The following is a 26,041-nucleotide window of genomic DNA, read 5'->3' as shown; positions in this document are numbered from 1 at the left end:
CTCAGGAAAAGCTGATGAACGAATAACCACGCTGATGGGGCAATAGTCCCCCAATTGCACAGAACTCACCCCTCTGCTCAAAGAAAAATGAAAATAAAATTAATAATGAAAAAAAAGCATCGTCTAGCTTGCCAAGTAAACTTGACTTTCCATTAGAAATGGTAAGACGTCTTTGAAATTTTACATTTCACATTTATCAGTTAGGCTAAGCAGAAGCTATGTAAAATAGGTGTTATTAAAATGCCATATGTAATATCATATGGTATTTTCTTACATAGTTCAGTTTCTTAGCTAAAGAGGACATAAAATGGTAATTCTACGCAAAATAAGCTCTGACTCAACAGCACACTGCTTTTGTAATTATCAAATTCCCCATTTTTATTTATATGTTTTAGAGTTTTGTTAAATAGTTTAAATAATTTAATAACTTCCTGATTAAAAAATACCAATTTCACAGTTTTGTGTATAAAGAACTAGAGTGCACTGATGCCTTGAGGACTGGCAAAGGAGCCCAATATTAAAAATAGGCTTTTCACTTTAAGAAAATTACTGGATGCATGGCTACTTCCTCCGACGTCTTAAAATAAACCCAAAAAACTAGACCTTAACCTTCACTTACAGAATCAAGGTGTTCTGATTTTATACACAGCCTTATACATGTACGTACACACATTTCATTGGGGCTACATGCAGCACTGAGGATGTTGCAGACTTTTTTTAGTTTTTAATCTTTCACTCAGTAGCTTTATGAATGTAATTAATGCTGTATTTCTTCTGTATTTTTTGGCTTAATCCCATCTGTTTTTCTTGAACCAACAGTACAGTCTTGCTAGTACCTTCACCTGAGCATTACAGAAATAGCCGTTGCAATTTGTTTTTATTGATGAGAAACTTTGAAACAAGGATGTGCTAGCGTTGCAATCAGACACTAATAATAATTCTTGGCTGCAACAAAATTTGAAATCTCTCGTTTTCCCAGAAGAGGCCCTTATTTTCACTGGTTGCCATGGCGATGCTGCAGCATAGCTGCTATGGGTTTCTGTAGCTTCCCACCTGGTCATGGTACAAACTGGGGAGAGGAGCCCTTTGGTTGGCAGGGTACAGCTGCCTCACCAAGTCCTATCCACTCAATATAAAAGCGAACCACTGTTTTCTGCTGGGGTGTTCGGGGCAGGACCACAGAGCTACAACCAACTGCTGTCGCAGGTGCTGCCAGGAGCTGATAGATGAAATGGCAGGGGAAATGCCACCAAGCAGAAACCTCTGCCCTTGCACCACGGGTTAATTGGAGGTTTCTCTCCAGCGGCTTCACGTAGGGTCCAAGTAGGAACATTTCCCTAAACCTCTAAAGAGATGAAACTAATGCCATTCATTTTTTAGCCTCTAGTTTCCCATCGACAAGACAAGGCCTGCATCGCTCCTGTTGTTCTGCGCAATTTGGACATACTAAAATATTTGCTTGAGAACAGTCTTCATTTACTCCAGCAAAGTTACTGCTGAATTGGAACAAGAGACGCATTTATTCACATTATATTAACTTCCAATCAGGCTTGCTTTTGGTGCACCCTAAGCAGCACATTTTCTCCTTTCAGAAGACTTTGGACCACATCATTACTCAGAGGTCTCATGTAGGACAACAGGCTCCAACTCATAAATTCAGGCAGACAAAGGTACAAAGTTCCATCACCCACAGTACTTTACTCAGGAGAAGTAAAGCCTCATATAAGCTGGCTACTACAATTGTCTTTGCTTCTGGAAGAGTAAAACAAGGGTTGGTGCTCTCGAAACATGCTTTTACCCCCATGGAAGAGAAATGAGCAGACCGCAGTCTGCAGATTTACTGACAGGTTTACCCACTCTTAAATGGGAATATTTGGTGAGAGCAGCAAACCGCAGGTTACAAATCACAGCTGGGGCAAACCTCTGCAGCACCCCGACAGTGGCTTGCTTCGGCAGAGGAGAGGGCTGCATCCCTTCTGCAACACCCCCAAGTCCCCTGCATGTGATTCACTGCCCTGAGTGAAAGGTCTGTTGTTTCCTGAAGCAGCTATTCCAGGGAAAAAGATGGATCTCCAGGGGATGACAGATAATGAGGCTGCAACGACTTCTTCTCATCCTGCAAGTACGACTGCTTCAAGATCTGTGGCCTGTATATACATACACATACATTTACACGCACCATTTACAAATTATTCGTCTTCCAGACTATAAAATCCAAAATGAAAATACAACTCAAACTAGTTTACATCCTAGAGTCATACCTTTCCAGGAGAAAATACTTTATTAAATTAAGGAAAGTCAGAGTAAGCATGAACTTCTCCAACAATTCCTGATGCCAAACTTAAAATAATTGTGTGCCAAGACACACCTACAAATTTACAAGTCAAAAAAACCCCACAAACCAAAAAGCCCCCAACAAGCTGTGTTTTTCATTTTTGTTCTCTTCCTTTCATAATCATGAGAAATCATATGACACCAGTGGAGTCATCGGGAGAATATCTAATGATTTCAAACCTGATTATATCTTCTTAATGAACTGGTTTGCATGTGCAGTTCCTTGCAGCAACATGTCATTGCACCAATCTGCCACATAACAACAAACCAGACTGTCTAATGTAATGCCCTTGGAATACAAACGTGAGGGGGCTTAACAGACGGATTGAAAATAAAATTAAAAAAAAAAAAAAAAAAATCAACAAAGAAAGCGGCTTCCTCCCCTTTTACTACTCACATTTTAAAAAAAAAAAAAAAAAAAAAAAAAAGAGGTCAAATCAATTCAGTTGAAGCTGGCTAAAACTGTGTATTTAGGTTATCCTGCACATCCAGCACTGTCAGCACGATGCGCAGACGCCTGACTGGGCTTCGGCATAAACCCCCCCTTGTCTTGCTGAGCAAAGTGACTTCTGTGCCTTAGCATGATGAGTAAAGCAGCACGCTTAGTAAATCAGGTAATATAGCAGTAATACAAATAATTAAATAATAAGTAATAGATAAACTTATATAATAAGTATATACTGGTAATCATGGGGTATAACAAATGTTATTGGGAAAATACTGAAGAAGCTAAAGGAAAAGGAATCCCCAGCACTGAAACAAGAATACCACTGCTGAATCCGACTACAGACAAGGCTCTCGGGGCTGCTGTACCTCCCCTTAACATACAGAGCCCACAAAAGCCGGTTTGTTTGAAACATTAAGGTTTTCATCTGCAAGCCAAGCTGACAGCAAACATATGTTCAAATACTGCCAATCCAGACAGTAAAGCCCAAACAGTTATTTTGTAATAACTGTAACATTTTTTATTTTGTATTTCAGTTGTGCACACACTGAGTTACAGTAAGTGTCCACATCAATGAACATCACATGGACGTTACAGCTGCTTTTCTGAAGGAGGCAAACACTGTACAAGGTTATCACCATGAATAACCACCTGAAAGGTAGATATTCCCTAATTTACAATACCAAGGTCTTTTCTGACCCCATAGACTAAGAGCAAATGAAAGTGAAAAGTTCTGCTTCCTCCAGACCTCGTTTATACCATTTCAACAAGCCTGGTACATTATTCTGTGCATGACATTCCCCTTTTCATCCCAACTTTGCCTGCCAGCTGTAAAGCTTGCTTTAGATCTTGGACCGCAGTTGACTATATTCAATTATTGCTGCAGCTTGACATGGGAAACAGTGAGTTTCTGTTTCTGCCATTTTCTCACTCCATTCCAGCACAGGTTTAGCTGTGACTGATGTTTGCTCCCATTCATTTCTGATTATAGTCAGTATGGGTTTACTAACTGGTATAGCAACCTCAAATTATTGTGAAAAAAAATTTATGTGGAGAAAAACAGCAAAGTTCTTTAAAAATCATGAAGATTACTGTACTGTGGATAAGCCACAGTACAATATAAGTCTTCAGCTAAAGAGAGCTTCAGCCCTGATACATTGACCCCATCAGAGTCCATTTCTGCTAAAATACTGAATTTCCTCTTCATCACCTTAACATTGACCTGTAGATTTAAGGAGCTACAAAAAGCTGTGGCATACAACTGCTTTTTGAATCAAACTCTTCTGATGAGCAGAGTTCACTGTAGAAGTTCACTCAGACCACCACCACCACGGCTTTTACTGCCACTAACATGATACAGGTGAGTATAGTCCAAGCCAACAACAGAGGGAAAAGGAAGGTCAACCCAACCTTCCCTCATGTCTGCAGATGCTCTCAGGAACCCTCCTCTGGATTCTCCCCTCTACACTCATGTCAACACCACCATCTCCAGGAAAGCACCATATTCCTGCCTCCAGTTAACAAGACTCCTCAAGAATTAGCAGAATGTCTTTCCAGAAAGAAAGAAACTAAGGAAGAGTTTTACAACCTTTAAAACACAAGAAGACACACAAGAAGGCAGAACCACATTGGAGACCCATAAACCAGGCAGTTCTTGGATATAACATTTGGCCTCACCCAGACAAGTTTTTAAAATAAAGTAATTTTAAATCAATTCCATTGTTCACTGGAAATTGCCAAGAATGGTTTAGTTTGCCCGGACTTCTGGTAGCTACCCAGTTCAGCATAAAACCCAGCAGATTGCTAGAAGATGAAGGCACATCTCCAGGTGTGCCACTTCATGTTTTGCCCAATGCTGCAGTTCAGATGGAAGATAATTCATTAGAGGAAATATTCAGCTGCTTCTCATGAGCAATGCTTCGTCATTTCAACTCAGAAACTCAGACCTGTTTAACACCTATCTAGAAATCCTCAAAAAATTGACACTTTGAGAAAGACGTTATAGTTTTGTGATGGGAATAAGTATTCACCAGAATAATCCTAAGAGCTCAAAACCATGCGTTTTCCCTTTATGCAAAAAAGTGAAAGAAATCATATCTCCTCAGAACAGTATGACCCTTCTGGAAAAAAGAGCTGCTGTATTTTCCCACTGGTGCCTAGAACAGACAAAAGTGGAAGCTGATGACTAAAGGAACAACTAAAAATAGCTGAAATAGTCTGGATCTAGAGACTTGCCTGCCCTCACTGCAATTACCGAATAGCATATTCGGTTTCACTGATGCTAATGTGTGCAACAAGTTCATTTACACCTCAATTAACTTCAAGAAGCACTTGTTTTCCACAATTAATGACAGTTCTTCCTTCCTTTTATTATAGTCTCTTTTTTTGCCTGACCCTTAGTGCAGTAAGCCACTGCCTCACTTGTTTCAAATATGGTTTGAAGGGAGTGGGTGAAATAAGAAAAATTCATTTCCAACACATGTAAACAAGAGTAAGAGAAGGAAAACCTTGCACTGGATGGGAGCAGATGGATGCCAGACGGTTTCCGAGATACAGCTGTAATTGTGTATATTTAAGCAAAATCAGGAAAACCCGCCAAAGGAAAAGTCCAGCAGAGAAAACAGGGCAACTCTGGTACCAGCAGGAAGGCTGGTGGCTCCTCTGGAACCTTACCAGGTACGAACACCATGTTGCATCAGAGGCTTAAAGTCAGTTTTCAACTCAAGTTGGGAGAAAAATTAAAGGCTGTACAAGAACTCCCCACAGCAGCACTAGCAGACAGGGCGAAAAGCTACAGTTTGCCATTGCTTATCCATGAATAAAGTCCTCGTAAGGCCTTCTCAACTTTTTTTTTTTTTTTTTTTTTGGGGGGGAGGAGACAAGAAAGAGGTTGGCAGGGGCTGGACTTCAATCAAAAAATGGCAATGTAGCATTTAATCAGCAGATAATTTCAAGCAGTAAATTTCAAGCCATAAAGTAAGGTTGAAAGCATCACTCGGAAAGAAGAGGAACTGGCAGATGTATGATAACTGGGAAAATACGATGCGAAATAAATCAAGAGATGATGAGACTTCTTGCCCAAAGCACAAGCAGAGGCTGACAGTGAGGATGGCAAACCCTCCTGGATACCCACGGCTGCAATACGCTGGGGTAGGAAACACTGATGCTCCCCAACCCAGCCACCAGCAGCCCTCACTCCTACATTTGCCATTTGTCCCACCCACATTAATACACAATCCCTTTTTTCTTTTGCTCAGATATTGACAACATTAATTAACCAAGAAGTGCACAAACATATGTTAATTTGAAGCGGTATCGTTCAGAAGTAGCCATTTGGCAAGAGGCAGTGCATGATGGAAAACCCAGCTATTGATTTTCCTATGGGTTGCTGTCATTACTTCTGCTGCCTACAAATAAACAGCCTAAAGAATATTTGCTTTCCAGTGACAGCTGGTGTCAACAACAGTATGCATTTACTGTCATACTTTCTGCAGAATAAACTGGTATGTTATTATTTAATGTGTTTTAAAATCATCACCGGAATTCCTGATGGCATTACTGTTGATAAAATGTACATGTATCTCAAATCCCTGGCAAAGCACTGAACATCCACAGCCAGTTAGCATTCAAATTCTTATGAATTCTTTTCAAGACATGGTATTAAAAAGAATTGCTACTCTTGAACATATTTACTACAGAACAGAAGAAAAACTGTATGTGATTAATAGTACAATGATAATAGCAATAATGTAGAAGCATACTCTTGAGCAATATTTAGCACAAGCAAGTTTTGAGTGCTGCTCGGGGTATTTACAGCACATTTTGTTATAGCTCGCAAAAAACATAATTTTGCAAGGATTTCTAAAAACATTTATTTCTCTTCCTTACTCTGTAAGTTGGATTTTTGCATAAAGGAATGTTTTTCTTTGAAGATAGGGATAAAAAAAAGGCAGAGTGTTTTCCCACCAGCCCTTGACAGCTTTCCCTAAGCCACCATGTTTAGAAAATACAGAAGAAGGTCCCATTTTGGAACCTCCTTGGAGTGAAACACATAACAAAGTTGCAGATTTGACCATCATGTTTAGAGATGCTGGCCTATTTCATCCAAAAATATTATTTGGTGGAAAATACCCCTTGGTCAAATGTGGGTTGTTACCATGGGAATAGCTTTTTGGACTGAGACTGTATCCTGGACCTAAGATCAAAGAGAATTATATTTCTATTTTGGAAGAAAGGAAGTATGTTAACTTAAAAAAAAAAAAATCTAGCATTTGCACAGGACACTCGGTGCCAAATCTGCAAGCTTTATTTTCACAAACAAAACAGCAGACAACAGCAAGAGCAGAGCCTACAACCTGGTACTGTCTGGCAGGCACATGTCCTGCCCTTGCTGTCCTTCAGTGCCAAGCACCAGCAGCATCCACCAAAATAACAGGGTAGGAAAGCTCTTCCCATTGTAAAACTAGTTGTATTCTGAAAGGGCAGATTTCTTTTTTTTTTTAAATAAAAAATGACTTCTTTTTCTGCCCCAGTGTTTATTATGGCATCCTCTGAAAAAAGGAAGCTGGCAAGAGCTCCGCGTCTGCCCGAGCCATCTGTTTCTGCTTACTGGAAACCTGCTGGTAGCCCAGACTCACGTGGAGGATGCACAAACACACCCGCCCCTGTGCTTCAGACAGGCTTGGCGTCCAGTTACTCACTTACGTGACATTTAGGTCACTTACTTCACATTACACGTTGAGGATAAAACACAAGCAGGGGTGTGTTTGGGTGGAGAATGCAAGGACGGGTGAAAAGCATGTTTCACACCACAGGAGGAGCATGAGCCAAGGCACCACAAGGCTCCCAGGAATGGCTCTGTCCCTCCCCAAGGGATTACGGGGACACTGAGGGGTCCCGAGGTCCCAGACACAGTGTATGTACACGTTGGGGTTGCTAATCCAACCTCGACACTTGCATGGTGCATGGCTGCTCTCAGGCTTTTACCAGGGAATATTACAGAAATAATTTGTTATTCCAAAATCCATCCCCCTCCATACTTCCACTTACCCGCAGAACAACCGAGCACCTGCATATGGATACCATACACCTCAAGGCTCATTTCAGGACATAGAATTTCTTTTCATATGGAAAAGAATTTGAAGTTTTCACTAGAAGTGCAATTTTACAAGTATCAAGCAGGATTTTTATGCATCAGAATAGTATGTTCCCATTACTTCTTCTGACAATAAAAATACACTGCCAGTACAATATAGCTAATTAAACAGTACTTTTTAATAAGACAACTACAAAACTTTCAGATAAGCTCAGATTCCCTTAGGCTACAGAAACATAAGCACTGAATTTTAGTTTCTGTCGAACACAGAAGGACCCAAAAATTACTTAAATGACACTTTTAGCTTCAGAGGATATGAAACTAAACCAGTCAACCTTACTTCCTTCTAATAACCCTTTCTGATGTAACAGGTTTAAAATAGTATCACCGAAATCTCCAGTACGAAAGCAGTATAATTTACAAATGTGCAGGTACTAATATTTTTACTTTTTTTGTTTGTTTGTTTTGCATTTTCATCTTCTATTTTGAGTAATCGGTTACCACACTGTAACAAATGAATTTCTCTAAAACAAAGAATCTTTCAAAGCAGTGAGTATTTAAAATACCTTCCTAGTTCTCTGCGTTTCCTGGTCCAGGGAACATTATCTTGTTTTTTTCCCCCTGTACATTCTGGACCCCAATCACTCAAAGCACAAATATACACCCATACTTTTAAGCCCAAGCCATAGTACCAGCTTCATAAAGACAAGTCACACACATGCACATTTTAGGGTAAAAAAATAAAGGCTCAAGAGGCTAAGGCAGGAGATCCTCCAGATCATATTTCCAACTCTTTTCACCCAAGTAATTCATATTTGCTGTTCTATAGTCCCCCTCCCAAATTTTTTTTTAATTTTCCTAAAGAGATTGTTTCAGGTAATTTATACAACCAATGGACAGCCTACTAAAAGTAATTTTGATTCATTTTCAGTCCTTCAATCTAAATACCCTAGTTGAGTTATATTTCAGCAAGTCCTGTGTGTTCAGCAAGCGGACGTGTTTCCACTGTCCCAGTCCCGTCTCACGACCCTGCTGGTCCCTCACTGCCTCCCTGCACCCCCCGCTGTGCCCTCCTCTTCCAGCAGCAGTTTGGAGCATTTGGGCAGATTTACCCCTGCATGGCAAAACAGGAGACACACAACATCTCCTGTATTTCCCCTCTGTGGTCCCAAAGACTATACACATCTAGAAATACAGGCACGCTTCATTAAAATGCATTATACAAACTGATTATTTTTATTTTCCTTTTATTTACCTGCTTTCCAATTGATGCAGAGATGCCCAAGAACAAATGCCGCTGCCCCACGGGATCCATTTTTTCAGATCAGTTGAATGCTGCTGTCTGTCAAACTCGTCTTTCAGAATACATCAGCCAAAAAAAGGGTGAGCTTTTTTATAGAATAAATTCAGTGTGCTTGTGTAGTCCCACCCTGGTGATGGAAACCCTGACTGCTGAATATTTTGCTTGCGGTTTTGGCATGTGACAAGTGCTCATCCCACAGATTCAACGGAATAACCTGAGAGGCTCTGGCCATGCTATAACATCAAAATTTTCCTCCTGTGACTGGAAAAGGAAACGTTCAGGCTGATCAATGACTGGTTGAAGCTGCAATAAAGTGATGTCCCCTCTTTTTTCAACAGAGCAGCTACTGAGAACCTGGCCATGTATTTCTACCCCAGGAAATAATGGAGAAAATCTACTTGTGGTACATGTAAACAAAATATTCAATATACAGTGGTCAGCCTCGTCATACCCTATTTACAAATACTGGGGGAGGAGGGAAGGGGAAATCACAAGAAAATTGTTTCTGCAACTTTCCTTCATCCCTACAAGTGCACCATCAGCATGTTCCCACGCAGCCGCCTCCTCTCCGTCATGGGAAAACCCAGCTTGAGAAACTTCTTTAGGGACTCAACTTCTTTAAACCTAGTTAACAGCTGGCGTTAATGCATTGCTCACATCACTCAGGTACCCCTGCTCCCCACCCCCAAAAGTGGGTTGGTGTTCCTGCAACCCACTTGCGTGAGATGGGATTTTGAATTCAATCTCCAACTACTTTATTTTTCCATCTCACGAGAAGGAAAAAGGAGAGAAATTTTGTGTTTGAAGAAGACGCACAAATCTGAGAGAGCAGGTACCTCTGGAAAAAGTAACCAGGTTTTTATCTCCAGGTCAGGGTAATTTTAACCATATTCTGTTTCAGAGTCCGGCAGGCTCCGGAGAACCGTCTTTTTACAGGCATTTGAAAGAACCAAGAGTCGCGCTCTGTGAGATGGCAAAGCTAATTTAAGCCTATTAGGTGTACAAATGAAGGAAATAGTCTTCTGGAAAGCCACACCAACTGATGGTATAACTCACACTCATCTGGAGTGGGGTGGTGGGAAGAGGAGAGGTAAGAGTTCACCCATGTGCTTTGTGGGACTGTGTGTGTTTCACATAACAACTACAAAGTCTTTTTCTTTAGACGTGATTAGCAATTGCTACTTGTGGAAAATTCAGAAAGGCAGCAGATAAACTGGAGTTAATGAAATCTCAAAATGCTGAAGAACTTGAAGCCTCATTAGATGGAAGACCTGAACTGAGTTTTTGGCAAGAATTCTTTCTGGCAGCTGCAAAACCAACAACAGGTAGGTCTGATTTTGCCAGATTCAAGTCAACCTCTTTCCACTGAGAGAAGAAAATGAGGATAATTTGCTCGTACAGGTCTGAGCGCAGTATGCCTGGCAGTACCGCTCACTCCTGCAGTGGTCAAGGATTATCCCAGAGATCTCGACCGCAGGAGGCACTGCTGGGGTGCTGAGAGCTTCTCCCCGCCTCACACACTTTTCAACAGCAAAAAGAATAATATATACGTAATATATATGCATCCTATATACAGCATACTGCAGTGATGGAGAGAAATGGAACCAAGCTGCATTTACAAGCAGCTCTGCAGTCTGTGAGAGAAACATATCCCTTCCTTTCCCATCACATCAGGCATTAGCTACAAAAAACTGCCCTGTGGCACGCATATTTTGTGCTTATGATCTGCTTTTCCAGCTGAAGTCATTAATGTACAATTTAGTGCAACTTAGCTGTCTCATAAAACTTATCTTAGCCTTATCAGAAGTAGCACCGGAGCAATTCTCAAAAGAAATCATACCCTCAATTCTTCTCCCTTCATACTCAAGTGTACCACATACCCTTCCTGAAAGGCCACCAAAGAACCATAGTCATGTTGCTGAAAAATAACAAAATAAGACAAAATAATGGGATTGTAACTCATTTCCAGGCTCCAACTGATTTTGCATCTATATCAGTCTTAGTTTTTTTGGCCATATCATAGAACTAAGCTACATAAAGATATATTGGGGGTGGGGGTGGAGATTGCTAGAGAGCAGAGCGCCAAGTCTAATTATCAACAAAATTGATGGTAACTAAACTTAGGTCAATATTAAGTCAATGCTACTCTGCAAAAACAGGCTGCAAAACAAAAACAAAACCCAACAACATACAAAATCAAAACACACTGGCTTCCAAGAGACCTTCTGTCCACAGGTCAAGTGGATCGACTATAAAGGAAAGTGTATTTGTGGGAGAAGAGCAAATTAAGTCATAAACATCCTATGAAATGAATGCCCCCATGTCCGAACAGAAGCTTTCTGCATCTCCTGGCTGCTCAGTCATCACCTTCTCTGACCAGGTCAGCAAAAGAAAATGCAGACATACACAACAGACTGATGCAGATGTTTTGCTGCTAACAACAGGTTCAAAAGCAAAGGGCATGCTGTCACTGGCGAGCAACTGCTAGGAAAACAGCAGGCTTGAAGGAAAGAGAAAAATCTTTTGGTAAAGCTACACCAAATCCTAAGATATACCTCAAAATTTCTTTTATGGAAAAAATCTTTAGTGTTTTCATTCATCGACATCCTAGAAACTTTGTTCTCCCTCTCACATACACAGGCACAGAGCTTTGATTCCTTCAGGGAACCAACTAGAGGCATTAACTAAAAATAAAAAGCAAATCAGATCAGCTTAAGTTCCTTCCTTAAAAAGAATGTATTCCTATTTCACAGCATGCTAATTAATAGAGCAGAACGAATATTTTGATATCATGATTAAGAACAGTTCATTTTCAGCATCTTTCTCAACAGCAGATCAATTTAAGATGCAATTACCATCAATGCAATTATCTAGCAATTTGCTCACTAAATGACTTTCCAAGATGCGTTACTGAGATAAGGCAATGCCTTCTTTATAGCACCTTTGAGTTAGTGAAAGATGAACCTGCAGGGAGTATTTTCTAAACAACGCACATCTCGATTCTTCAATAATAAAGCAAAACTTTTGCCTCATGAGTCATGTATAGGCACACAAACAAAACGTGAAGTTAAGTGGAACAGCAAGATACTTGTAGTCACTGGGTTGGTTTTTTCCTTATTTCACAAACACTAATCACTAAGGATAATATTGTGATGGAGGACACATCCAAAATACCACTTTTGGAAAATATAAAACTGAAGTTCTTGACTTCACTGTATTTTAACGACAGGACACAGGTGAAGACCCGCTAGCAGGTGAACCACTTTTTCTGCCCCTCACTCTTTCTGCTCTAACTACTTACTGGTTTTCACAATGGTGTTTCACGAGGAGCTGCGCTGGTGCCTGGACAACATAAATAAAAGAAATGCCATTCTTCAGGGATCTGGAAAAAGGATAAACAGGGAGGTGACAAAATCTGCAGGTTTAAAGTTATTCAGTTTGGTCAAAGTTAGCATTTCCGGATCAGATTTGGGGAAAGGTATCACACCACTCAATCATGACCAATGCAAACTGGTAAGATGGGGGAAAATGCTGACTATACACACGACTGGTCATCTCTAAACTCAGTAGATAAAAAGATCTTGAGAAGATCTTGCTGGCTCTGAAAAGGTCCCCGGCTTTCTGCCCATCCCTGGGGACCAACTTGCTGCACCCAGGGGCCCTGACGACTCACGGTGCTGCCAGAAACCCAATCAATCTGCAGTTACCTGCACAAGCATCGATGAAAGCAAGGAGGTCCCCAGGCAGGGCTGCTGCCATGTGCTGCCTAGACCAGAGAGTGATTTCTGACCGAAATGCAGAGGTTTTGGTGCTCAGTTAAACCATGTATTGTACCCACAGGAGTCAGTTGCAATGGCCAAGAGCTACGGCTGTAGCCCACTAACTGTGTCCCTCCATGTCCCAGCGCTGATAATTAAGTACTTTTCTAAATACTGCCCAAAAGAGGCCACAGGAGCTCTTCTAGCGATTCATTCATCATCAGCCTTTCTAAACCAACATAATTCCCCCAGCAGAATACAATTCGAAACTTACCTGCATACCTTTCTGTGCAGTTTCCCAACCTTTTCCTTCTATGAAGATCTAAATCTAAATACATTTTCTGTTGATACTCGATGCCTGCAGAGGTTCCTCCTTCTATTCTGTGGAGGGGAACCCTTCCCTGCTTCAACAAAAAGATCCATGACTTTTACCACTCTGACTTTTAATCAGTGCATGCTCATCCACATATGCAGAATGCATCACTAAAAACACAAAAGTAGACGTATTGTAAGAGATAACTGTACCAACTTGACCAAAACTGACTTATTTTTCAACACTGAAAATTCAAAACAGAGTAAAACTGTGTGTTAGCTTTCATATATGTATAGCTATGATACATGTATGTATATACAAGCATACATACATGTATCATAGCTACCACACAAAGCTATATAGATATATATCTTACTTCCTTTAGAAACTGTTTCTGGTGTTACACATCTTGGTTTAATGGTCTAGGAACAGCACTGGTTTTGATATAAATACTACCACAATGGGATGGCTCAAGAAGATAAGCTCTTTCCAGAGGATGGGTGGTGGTGAGTGACCAGTATTCAAACACATTATCTGCCGATCACTGAAATACGGATTCATTTCTTAGTTTCTTTAAAACCATAAACTATGGACTGTAATGATGCTTTTACCAGTAAGATTTTTACTTCACTAAGTCAAGTATACTGATCAGATTTACATCATAGGAAAACAATCCTTTCCAGATGTAAGCAGAGCTCTCTCTTTTCCCTATAGTCTGTTATAAGCATTGACACTTTAAGCCTTAGGTAAACATAAAATTTTACTTTGCTTTGAATCAACAGAATTGTTTTTGATTTCCAGTACTACACCAGCTAACAGCAGGGCTAAAAATAGAAGCATAACAGTACACCTACTTCATGAAAATTAATTTAAAATATAATTCAATGAAGAACTGTAACCAGAGGATGTTTTAAAGCAGTGCAGTCCCACAGAACAGCACAAACACCTGCTGTGATAAGCTACGCTATTCTGTCAATACAGACTCTGAACATGTGTTAAACATTTTCTTAGACTAATCATAACTATGAATAAAAATGAACAAATTAAGCAGACTGATGATAAAAAGTGTCAGGATCTCCAGCATTTTGGAATAATGCTGTATATACCTGAGTGCAGTTGGACTTGCACACAGATGTGAATTCCCTGTCATTCAGAGGATTAATTTTTTGCATTTTTTCCTTAATTCACAATTAACAATAGCAAGTCACTTAATAGCACATACAGCTTCCTGGCAAGGATTTTAGGTGAGCATCAATGCTGAATGAGATAGAATAACTTAGGCTGAGAAGGACCTTTGGGGTCATCCTGCCCAACCTCCTGCTGAACGCAGAGCTAAGCTCCAGGCTGCTGGGACATGTGCTCATGCTGGTGGGGCTCCGAGGAGGGAATGCTGCAGCCCCCCTTGGGCTCCTGCTCCAGTGCTGCACACCACCCTCACAGGGAATTTTCTTCTCCCCATATAACCAGTTGCAATTTCGCCCCATATAACCAGTTGCTTGTGCCCACTGCCCCCTGTCCTTGCAGTGTGCACCTCGAGGTAGAGCTTGGCTCGGTCTTCTCCATTACCTTCCTCCAGGTAGCTGAAGACTGCAGTTCAGTCCCCACCCTGCAAGCCCTCTCCTCTGGGCTCATACTTCACATCCTCACGCCCTTGCACTTGACTTTGGTCAACGTCAGGAGGCTTTTTGATGTCCCTCTGCACAGCATCCCTGCCCTCCAGCACAGCAATCTCTCCTCCCAAACTGGGGCCATCTGCCAACCCGCTGAATGTGCACTTCATCCCATCATCCAGGTCACTGGCAGAGATGTTACATATGAATGTATGGCTGAATAATACCCAGTGGAAAAATTACGTATAAAGACCTTTGCTCTCGTGTTTGTTCAGATTAAATGAGGAACAGCTGCCGTGCAAATCAGACTTCAGAGTTTGCTCTCTGCTAGAGCGCAGTAGCAGTCATTTCGTTTTGATCCCATGTGGCTCCAATGATAAGATGATGATATCACACAAAAGTCCTGAATGATCTCCTGGAAGGCCAAGAACATGCAGAACATGCCAAGTTTCACTATCTACCTTACACAAGCTTCCACAGATGTGAACTTATTTGGTAGTCTTCTTCATGACAAAATATATAATTTTTTTAAAGGCCTTGGCCAACGTAAACAGGAAAAAAACACTGCATTCAGAGGTCAGGCTTTGCATGCCTTCTATGTTTTTGATGTACAAAGGATATTTGTTAGGATGTTTTAGATATATAGGGAATACAAAATCAGGACTATGTTAACTAATGTCCAACTCTTGTACCACATCTTAAAAAAACCAACAAAAATTGCTTCTTGATGAATATAAAATGCTTTAAGACCTGCAGTTATTTCAGCAGACTTCAGTTGCTAATGTTTTGACCATTTGCCACAAGCACTCAAGAGAGACAAACTCACAAATGTCACTACACCTCAATGCAGCAGAAATACAAACAGCTCAACTCAGATGCTCACTGACAGGTGTGCAACTGCATTTATTTCTAATATGCTGGTTACTCACCCTGCATTAATGCATGCACTAAAAAGGCTCCGCAACCCCCCCTCCAAAAAATAAAAATAAGAAAAATGCTTGAAACCAGTTTACATGTGCCCCCCAAAGGAGTCTTTTAAGCACCCTTTTCCACCTGAAATTAATTAATTGCATCTACTGAAAACGCTGCAAGTCCTGAAAGAAACATGCCAAGTGATATTAAAATTGATCATAGGAAAGCTGAGGTTGGCAAGGAGCTCTGGAGACCACCTGGTCCAATCTTCTGTGGAAAGCTGGGCCTTAGATTAGATTTTCCAGGGACTGTCAAGCAAAGTCATGAGTATTTCCTAAATTTATTTTAGAACAGTAATTATGAAAATTACTTTTACCCTGATCTCATTAAGGAACTTCCTTTCCTGCACGAACAAGATTACAACAACTTTGAAGCATTCGCAGCATATCCAGCTTTAGATAAACTCACAGATGAACTCCTGATCATAGCGGAGAGGTCAAGTTGCACCAGACCAAAACCCTCAGCAGTTACATGGGTTATCTCTGGAATCTCCCCTCCACCTACCTTCCCCTCACCTTCAAAATACAACAGCACTGCCTAAAGAGCAGTTAACACTGCTTCGTGGGAAGCCTATAAGGCTGTTCATTAAGTCTATATAATTTACAGGCACTTCTCTACACCCTTTTGTCCTGAAGCAGCACATCAGGACAGCAGGATATATCTCTTCAACTGGATTGCCAACATGATGGCACTTTATTTGATGCCGACGTCCTCCCACGGGCAGCAACACGCAGTGTAAATGACATTTGCCCAGGGATCATAACTCACGCCAATACCACATGGTGGTAGCACTACTAAAGAGATAGAGAGCAGCGAGCTCTCACAAAGCATTCAGGGTCATACTCAGCTGCAAATTGTGGTATTTGAAGTTCCTCTAGGAAGCTCGTTTCATCTAACCTCCCTGGAGCCAAAACAAGATGACACCATCCTAATTTCAAAGAGAATAACAATTTGCACTGGAGTTTTATATAACTCCATTCAGTCATTTTTCCAACATCTGTGCCTAAATGAAACAATGAAGCACAGTAGATGCAATACAGATGCCTTGCGAAGTCATTGAAAATACACAACTGCTATGGTTTTCACCACAAATGCATAAACTGGCCCTTAATAAAACTGTATGTGGATAGCTGCTGCTAAGTCCATCATCTTAATGGCCTACAATTTCACAAGAAATCAGCCTGCAGCAGCATGTTTCTTGGTCTCAGATGAACACGATCCCAAACCAGTCATTTATTATAATCTATTTAGAGAGCAACAGAACACAGTGGTTTTGTAAGATGGTTATAACCATCTTTCTAATTCAGTCAAACATCTTACTCAAGGTAAGAGTCAACTAAAAACAAGAAAAAAGAAATGAAAGGCCTTTTCAGCTCTACTTTGCAACTGTCGTTTGTACTTTTAAAATACAGTTTTCCTACTGCCTAACCTGTTTCCAGAAAAAAGAAATCCATGGATTCTCAGGCCGAAGTTTGCAAGCAACTTCTCATTGGAAATAAGCCACTCCAGGTCTGAAGAAAGACTCAACCACCAGAAATCCGCTGCCCCCATGAACCACAGAGGACAGAAGAGGACACAGGGGGGAGAAGGAGGTATACCTGCCCTTAGGAGACACTTTCCCTTACAACTTGTTTCACTAATGCTTTGCCAAATACCAGCCTTCACATATTCAGTCACCTTTATTGACCACTTATACTAGAAAATAATACTGAGACTTTATGGATTTGCCTGTAGAGCAGGCGATGGGGAACAGGTTTGGGAAATAATGGTGGAAGAAAAACAAACAAAAGAACCCAGAAACCTCAAATCGAATCATTCAAGTGTTAGGGAGGGAAATCCTCCAAGTTGAAGTTGTTCACTGGGATCACTCGGTTCTTGCTCTTCAACCACAGCCTCCACCAGCACCACCTCTACCCTACCTGGACAGCTTCAGCAGATGACTACAAACAGGCTACGGAATTGTAGCTGCTGTAGACAATTACATCAGATTTTTTAAATTGTACATTAGATATCCACGCAAAGATTCCAACCTTTTAAAAGTTAATCCCCCAAAAACTCCCAAAAATCCCATCCTCAGTCAAACTGCTGAGCACAGCCATCTACCCTCCTCCCAGATCCTGAGCAAGTTCTGTGAACTCCTCATGAATAACTCCTCCGTAGAAATGAACACTGCTGTATTCATTTCGAAAACAAAAACGGTATTGTAAGAAAATATGCTGCTCACAATTCTGGTGTAATATCCTCAAACAACAGTGCAATGTCAAAAATGGCATTTTGCTTACCCTGACTTGAACAGTGAAATTTCTGGCTCTCTATAAACAAGCAAAAGTTTCAGGTTTTCTTCTTCGACAGTAGAAGACCCGTTTTTTCAAGACATGATTTTATTATGAAATAAATGTCTAAATTTTTAAGGACTTTGTTCTGTTTTTCCATTTTAATTACTGCATATTAAAAACTCATGGTACAGTTACTGAATTTGTACAACTGCCTACATCGTGCAAAAGCACACAGAGAACTTCTGCCTCCAGCAGACTGCGGGTTGTTACAAAATGTCCCAACGTTAATTCAGAGCTGTCTAAACTCATGAGCATGAAAAAAGATCTCAGCATCTCTGCCACTACAGTTTATGCTTCTTCCAAAACAAAAAGAAACAACATAAAAGCAACTTTTCCAGTCTCTGGAAAAATTCAGCATTTATGCATACTTGCTCCTGCCAGTCTCCCCCTCTCTGCTGCTCCTCTCTCCCAGCACTGGCTCCATCACTGTCACCTCAGCTGGGGCATCAAATTCCTACCTGAGACTGCATTATCCATACTACTCCTTGGACTTCTTCAGGTTTCCATGCTGATCACCAGGTTTAATTCCACAGTAAATAACCAAAAAGAAAGAAACCACCACAAAAGTCATTTAAAATATGGTGTTTTCCAGTTGATGATCCTATTTCTTCAGTTCTTTAGTAGTTATTGTGGAGTACACAAGTAAAATGTAGTGCAGTACAGTCATTTTTAGGAAAGGTTTTCCTTCATTTCTGAATATTTACATTGTATTAAGATCAGCTATTTAAAAGAAAATTAGCATAACCTAACTATATTTACAAGCTATGTAACAGTTTCCACTTTATTATATAATTTTCATAGCATTTTGGTTTGGACTTTTCTGCGATAGGTGCATTACCTATTTTTTTAAAAATAAAGGTATTTACATGATTTTTTCCTCCAACTTAATGAGGTTGCAAAAATAAAGCCTTGGCTATTTAAATATATTATTCAGATAAGAGATTTATGGAAGGTCAATGTTTACACTTTGGACTGCAATCTCACTGAGATCAAACTTGTACAACTACAGTGCTTTAAAAGTTGCACTGTAATAGGGAATTGAGGTTCTAAAAATACTAATAGAAAAAAGGAGGGTAAAACTCTTTTTTATCCTTAACTGCAACATGAAACCTCAGCATCACATGAATATGGATTTTGCATTTCATATATATAATCACAAGTTTGTAAGGTGCCTTGGGACCTTTGAAGAAGGCACAGAATAACTGAAAATCATTTTAATTAAAAGCAAATCAAAGGGTCTTCTAATCCAGGCACCAGTAGCAAGTCCGTGGAGACTTTTTAGAATAGGGATCCTTGAAATTACACTGCTTATAAACCTTCCTAATTCCAGCTTCCTTCCCTCACTTCCCCCCAAAGGAGGCTCTGAATCTGCATGAGATCAGGTTTATTATGAAAATTCTGCTCTAGTTTCTAAAAAAAGATTTTGCTCGAGTTTCTGAGTGGCCAGAAGCACTAGCATCCACATGGAGAAAAATAAAAACAAAGAAATGAGAAAGGGAATGTTTTTCCTCACTGCAGAGAAAAAAGATAAGATTCTATTTTATGCTTTTAAAAAGTCATTTCAACACTGATTAGGAAAGTTGGAAGTTCTCCTTCTTGACAGGAGGCTTTTGAAATACAGCTCAAAAATAAACTAAGCAACCACATACTAAAATGTTATCACAGAAAGGGCTTCATATTAGAAAACTCACAAGGTAGAAGAATGTGTAGAAGTAAAATAGACATTATAACTGTAATCTTTTTAATTACTGTTCTTATAGCAGGAGGACATTCTTGGTGAAGTCTCACAGGTCTCCCACCAGCTACCCCTAGTTCACCATTGCCTATACCGATAAATAAAAGAATGAATTTACAAATACTATTAAAAATGAACAGGAATCTACAACTAGTAACATTATGTTTCTGTCTAAAAGGCATTTTTACATGTATTTATCTCATTAAGCAATTTAATTCCTCCATTAAGAGGAAAAAAAAAATCCCAACCTTGAGGGTAAAAATCCAAACAACTGAACAAGAGGAACAAAAAAAAGAAAATGGGCAAAATGCCTGGAGAAACGCTGCTTTGATTTTGACACATGGGAATAAATGGAAAAAATATTCAGCTAACCCTTTTTTTAATCAAAACATCTTCCATCTCGTGTGCAAATTTCAACAGCTGAGAAAGCATCCTACTCAATCTCCCCAAAGTGGTGTCAGCATGTTTTATGTAAATACTAGTTAACAAGGGATGTGTGTTTGCAGCAAAGACTTTTAGGGTTCTGCTTTAGAAGCTCTGGATTTACCCTCTGTGTCAGGGGAGAAGTTGTAATTCTGAAGAATAGGAGATACACACAGAGGACATAGGAGATTTTCCATTTTTTAAATAGCCAAGATGTATTTGTTATTGAAGAGTTTTACATAGTTATTTAACAAATTAACAGGAGAAAAACTTGACTAAGCTCTGCATCAGTATGTGGCAATATATGTCTTGAAAACAACTTTATTTTGCAATGTCTGGAAATAACGTTAGGGTTTGGTAACACGCTCATTCTGAAATGATTACTGAGACCAAGGCAATTTTCCCGAGGGACAATCAGAGAAGTGTCACACAAAGCACAAACATGACAAGCTAAGTGGTACAAGAGTGTGCTCTCAAACAGGGATATCCAGGGGAAGCAACAAATTGAAGTCATAATCTCGGGTTATTGGGCAATGCCAACTCCCTCTACCCTAAGGGCAGTACTGGCCAAGGCACCTACTGCCACCACCTGAGGAAAGGGCAGGGCAGCTCCTTCACAGCCATCCGTGCTTTTACGGAAACACGGTTCTCCTCATTGGGTTTCATATTGATTTAGTAATAACTAGGTTATTATTTTTCCTGTTCAATTTCTTTACTTTTGTCTTTGTGTGGCATCTTTAAGACACAATGACCAGCTGCGATGTAGCTATCTAAAACATCATATAGCCATAGGGGATCTTCTTTTCAACATTATGCTGGAAGGAAGCACAGCTCACAGCAGCAGGAAAACAAGAGTGCAGCATGTGCATGAATACAAACAGCAATAAAAACAATGTCCAAGACCAAAGGCTTCCTTTTTTTTCCCCCCTTCTTCTCTTCTCCCCTCCCTCCATAGCTGAGAACCATCTCAGCTGCCCTGCACCACACCACCACTGGTGTTGGCATAACTGTTTCTCGGGCTGGCTTACAGCAAACTATCTGGGTTAAAATAAATAAATTTTAAAAATACGAAAGCAAGAGCCCTCCAGAAGGAAACGTTTCCCTGATCTGATTTACAGCCCACAAATAACAACATTATACATCTTCAGTGAGTGGCAGCTCAGGGGCATGAAAAAGTAACTGAGGACAGGCAGAAACCTATTAACAAATTTTTGCTGGAAGAAGACGTCCATATAACCACAACAGCCTTCATTCAAATTGACAAAACAAGAATACTGTTAGTTCATTTATTTCAGCCTTTGCCCGTCTTCTCTGTTCAGTTTGTAACTTTTCCTGTCCAAAAATCTCCTTCACATAATGGCTCCCTGCGGGCAAAAGGGAAGATAAACAGACCAGAAAGACCGACTGGGATGAGCAAAGCAGCTCCTCTGCTGCGGAGCCAGGGAAACGCAGGCTCTGCTTGCAGGTCCTGCAGTCATCTCCGCCTAGTGCTCAAGTAAGTTGTGAATCATTTGCACAGACTTCAGAATAGGTTTTTCCAGTGTAATTCAAACAGAAGCATTAGCCCCTTTCCTATCCCGGAGACCAGGGCTGCCAGGTCAGGTCTGCTACAATGGACATTCGCCTGCAGCCTGGGAGCAGGATCCACAGTCAGATCACTGATAAGAGTTAACAAGTTATATCCTTCAATTCCCTCTTCCATAGCCCATATAATTCAACTCTACTTCACAAACATGACAGATTGCATTAAATATTATTGAAAGAAAATATTTTTCCATCAACTAGAGTGCCTAAAAAACCTGTTCTAAATCAGATGACACAAGTCAGTGGATGGCAATTTCTATTTTTATTCTCCTTAGAATTTTATCAGCTTGAAAGAAGGGTAACTTCCAGATAAGTACATACAATCTCCCATTTCTGAGGCATTAAGTTTTATCACAACAGGATTCTCAAAATCACATACCCCAACAGCAGCAAACATTTAAGTATCATCTTCATTCTAGCACAGCCTTGCTTTAGCCCTGACCATTCCACGATCAATCAGTAAGATTCAAGTAACTATTTTGTCGTCTAACATTGCAGTACAGCAGACATGACTTCCCTCCTGCTTTACGGTTGCCAATTTTCATTATAAATGTGCTTTGACACCTAGTTAACCTATAGCCTTTTCTTCCTTTCTGTTTAAGAACAAATGTGATGTGAATACACTGTTTCTCTGCCTTAGTGCAGAAGAAACTTCCAACTTCACATATTGAGTCAACTGGAGAGGACCCTTCCTTGGAGACTTGTAAATGTGCAGGAAGGACAGCACACTCCAGAGACTTGCAGTGGTGCTTTAAAGAGCAGAAATTGGTTCCGTGTTTGTCGTCTGTAACACTGAGGAGATAAATAAAAGCTATTGCCCTCAGGAAGCATTTTGTGTTTGCATTTATACAAAGTTTCCTTCATTTGAATATACCGGTTATGTCCTACAGGGACTTGACCTTTTTGCTTGGATGCTGCTATCCTAAGGCCTTCCTGTAGAAACTCAGAACCACTATTTGCCTCGTGTGGGAGATGAACTCAAACTTGTATCAGTTTTTGCTTATTTCAGCTATTCTTCCACACGATTATCCAAAGAGAAATGGTGAACTTCATTCTTCCTTAAGTCACTATTATTACTGGCTCCAGGAGCATGTCAGATGTTCATGTTTGAAGATTGGATAAACAACCAGAAATCCAGATGCAAAACAAAAACTACCGGTGGGAGGGTGAAATGAAAACAGATAAATCTCCTTTCAAAAATACGAAATTTCATAGGGAGTCTGACTATTTTGCAAAAATATGATGAGGAAGGAGTTCTACAACTCCAAGCTGAAACAGATACTGAACACCAATATATTTTCTGAGATCTCCGGCAGTTGCTCAAGGCTGAGGATGATCACCAGTACTGTGACTCCTGCCACCTCCAGAGTCCCATAACTTCTAATGCATGTATTACACATGTTGTTTTCAGAGTGAAGTCCACATATGACAGGGTTTTAAAGTGAAGAGGTAGACTTGACTCTCCATGGGATCTTCTGCTGCCCCAGTGTCTTCCACTCCTTAAGTAGTGGAGTTATGCCCAGCTGTTGGCACAGACTGTCTATTTTTCCATGAAGAAAACACCCTCTGTGACTTGGTTGCCTTCAAAGGGCTCAAATAACAGAGCCTGTCTGTCAGATGAACCTTTCCCTCCAATACTGGTGGTCAGATAGGCCTACACAGATGAATTCTACTGTAAACACCACAGAGCTAGAAATCAATCAGCTTAGAAAGGCCTTTTCTGCTCATGTGCTCTTCCTTCCCACTTTGCTCTGAAGTTGAAGCTACAGGAGGGACAGAGACAGTGATGGGACCCGGCAGGCAGGTCCACAAACCAGGACCAATGACGTGAATCGCTCAAGAGACTGATGGGCCACACCAAGAAAGACTGTCCGCATTCCAGAGGTGTGGCAGAAAATCAACACACAGTCTCCTGGGTCATGCATATTCCTCTGTTACATCTCCCTGGGGAGTGTAAAGGGCCCCTACTACAACCACAATTCCCAGAGATCTGTTTCAGGGGGACAGAAACCGAAGGAGTCTAGTTTTAAATACCTCTGACTGTTCTCATCCTTCAACCTACAATTCAGGGCCCTCAGGAAGCCGAGACCTCAGAGCTATGACTGGTTTAGCAGCTTCTCACTAGCTAAACCACAGCTAGGGGGGAAACCAAAGAGAAGAACCACACTACAGCCCAGTCTTCAGAAATGAAATGATGGTACGAATGCCGGAAGGTGACTACTATCAAGTCATCAAAAACTCCTCTAAATACTAAAAAAAAAAAAAAAATTAATCTTTTTGAGACAATATGCAGAGTCCCTTTTACTACAACAAATACACCTGTGCATCTAAGGAAGGAATTCTCTCTCTTCATTCCTTCTGCATTTATTGTAAGGAGAAGCACCTTTCTGTAGCTCCTCTTCTCCAAAACTTGTGTTTGCCAATGAGATTTCTTCAGTCATGTGGCAAATTCTGTACATGAACATGAAAAAGAATTTTGACAGCAACTCTTACCTCTTCTTTTAATGGTCATTTCCTATCTAACAACCATCCTCGTCCCTCTAACAGACATGAGCTACAGAAATATCTTTTTGTTACCAGGCATGATCACTTTATGCTTCAGTCAAAAATTTAAGAAAGCTCCTGCACAAACCGTCCCCACCAGGTCGGCATCAGAGGCACTCTCAGTTACACTGCCTAAGCCTTGAAAGGGAACAGCACAGAATGTCACAACATTAGCCCAGATATCTACCCCTGTTAGTGTCTTAATACCATGCAATAATACACTCTGTTTGTTCACAATATCATGCGCTGTTTCACAATATCAGTAAACTTTTTGTTTCAAGGGTAGCAGAAGTATTGCTGAAATAGAGTCTGCACGGACTAAGTTGGCTCCTGGCTGGTCCTCATGGGCTACCGGCAACTGAGGTTAACTCAGCGAGAATATGCAATATATTTGTTCCATTTGTTATGCAGAAACATTGTAGAAGGAAAATGAAAACCAGCAGAATTTTTTTTTAAATGCTAACAGTAAACATGTTATTGAAGACATAAATGGAGAGAAGGTATCCCCCAAGAGATGAACCGAAATGAAGTGTAACATCGCCCAGACACAGCCCACTCGCACGCAATAACAACTGCTCAGCATTCCCAGCAATAAAGTTGTTCCTTCTCTTGTAAAAATAACCCCAGAAAATGCCCCAAATCTGCTAAATTAAATCCAGACAGCATCAAACTGGACTGTTGTGTTGAAGTACCATTCAAATGCTTTCCTTCAGGATGGAGTGAGGGAGCCCTGCCCACCCCGGGGCATTCAGTTAACATGAAACAACATTTTAAAATAAAGTTTTAACAGACATCTACAGAATAATGCCTGCTAATATTATTCAAGGGTGGAAGGAGAAATAGTTTGGATTCGGACCTCTGGACCACAATGCCATGACTTAATTTTAGTCCCCTCTAGGATTCAGCACTATAAAGGTTCCTCGTTCATTCAGATGTAAGTGGAAGATCTGAAACGGTTTTTTAAAGACTTGATCCTACCTGGCCAAAAGCTCATGGACAGACACTCAAGACAGTCTCAAACAACATCCATCATCTAACCCTATACTCAATACTCCCTCTTGCGATGCTATTTATTTGCATAATTTATTTTCCTTTTTTACTTTCTGCTTTACCTTCTGGCAGGACAATGACACTACATTAGCTGGTTTGATTTGCGTAGAGAATTAATTTTTGCTGAACTTTTCAGATACAGCGGTGCACCACCAGCAGATAAGCTGTTCTGGCATTAAGAAAATAACCTGCATCTTAAGTTAAAAAAAAAAAAAAAAATAGGGGAAGCAGAGACATTTCCAAAGTAAGGAAAGCTAGCTGTCCACTTGGAATTTTCTTATATTGCTCAGGATACCAGGTCAGAAATATTAAAGGCTATTTCAAAATAAAATGCAGTAGTAGAGTCCCAGAGGCCCAATAACAATATCCTTTCCCCATTGTTCTGACTTTGTTTGCTTGGAAACAAAGCATTTTGTTTCTATGATTCTAGCGTTCCAGAAACTTTATAAAGAGGCAATGCCTTGTCTGCCCATTCTTCCTACAAAGGACACAACAGCGTAAACATATTCAATACCTGCTTGCATGCCTTGGGAAAAAAT

At 40.4% G+C, this 26,041-nt stretch overlaps 1 protein-coding gene across 2 annotated transcripts in view; it reads right to left on the bottom strand.

Annotated features, from left to right (window-relative positions):
* The window catches only part of PTPRE (protein tyrosine phosphatase receptor type E), a 110,636-nt gene that overhangs the window by 69,216 nt on the left and 15,379 nt on the right, over window positions 1-26,041 (bottom strand). The window contains exon 1 of one of the 2 annotated variants that reach the window (XM_076339226.1): window positions 12,479-12,501. The exons of the other annotated variant lie outside the window; for it this stretch is intronic. The gene's annotated coding sequence lies outside the window, so the exon portion shown is untranslated. Of the gene's footprint in view, window positions 1-12,478; window positions 12,502-26,041 lie in introns of those variants that run through there. 2 annotated transcript variants of the gene reach the window in all.

The sequence above is a fragment of the Aptenodytes patagonicus genome, chromosome 5, assembly GCF_965638725.1.
Source record: "Aptenodytes patagonicus chromosome 5, bAptPat1.pri.cur, whole genome shotgun sequence".
Taxonomy (NCBI): domain Eukaryota; kingdom Metazoa; phylum Chordata; class Aves; order Sphenisciformes; family Spheniscidae; genus Aptenodytes; species Aptenodytes patagonicus.
This window is presented reverse-complemented; position numbering and strand designations above follow the sequence as displayed.